Source organism: Verticillium alfalfae, genomic scaffold (genome assembly GCF_000150825.1).
Source record: "Verticillium alfalfae VaMs.102 supercont1.1 genomic scaffold, whole genome shotgun sequence".
Lineage (NCBI taxonomy): Eukaryota > Fungi > Ascomycota > Sordariomycetes > Glomerellales > Plectosphaerellaceae > Verticillium > Verticillium alfalfae.
The window spans coordinates 2,974,446-2,975,409 of record NW_003315038.1 but is presented as its reverse complement, the minus strand read 5'-3'; positions in this window follow the sequence as shown (position 1 = coordinate 2,975,409).

Here is a 964-nt window from a genome sequence, read left to right as displayed (position 1 = left end):
ACCCCGGGCGCTACGTCCTCAGGAAATCTCCTCCGCTCCCCTTGTCCCCCTAACACCACATTCCATCGTCCGCCCTTGTATGCTCCCATATTTCTTCTGTCCACACCTCCAGAACCCACACACACACTCCACGCCTACATTCCCCCATTATCGACACACCCAGACCGCGCATCAAGGGTTTGTCGTTCCATCACATCGTCGGTCACGACGTCTTCGACAGAGGAAGCACTGTCCAGCCTTTGACAGGCGACCTCGCGGCCTCTTTCCTCTTGTCGACATGTCGGGTCCAAACAGTCAGCCTGGGCTTAACTTTCCACAAGTGGCCAACCTCCGGCACGGCCGATCTCACCCGGGGCAGAGCTTCCCGCCTCTACACGCGAACCCGACCAACAAACCCTCGCCCGGCACCCATCACGCGTCTCCCTATCAACCTCATGCCTACACTCCGCAGCAACCGCCTCAGGGCACATATCCCCAGCATATTTTCCATCAGACACCAACGCCCGTCAATGGACACCTTAGCGGCGGCGCGCGCTCGTCCCAGAGCCACGTCCCCAATAACAATGCACCTGTCGGACGCCAGAGAGGGCCTCCATCGCGCCAGCAGATGCCCACGCCGCCTTCCATGTACCTGACGCAGGCCATGGGTCAACAGCATGGCTTGGGACAGCAGCAGAGCCCCGCCCAGCAACAGGGCCTCGGTCAACCGCCCAGCTTGGGGCAGCACCAGGGGCTAGGACAGCAGCAGGCCCTCGGTCAGCAGCAAAGCCTGGGACAACAGCAAAGCATGAGGCAGCAACAGCAGAACCTGGGACCGCAACAGGGTCTAGGACAGGCGATGCAGCAAAACATGGGCCAGCCAAACATGGGCCAGCAACAAAACAATGGACCACAACACGGCCTTGGACAGCAGCCTCAAGGTCTGGGTCAGCAGTCTCAAGGTCTGGGTCAGCAGTCTAGCAGT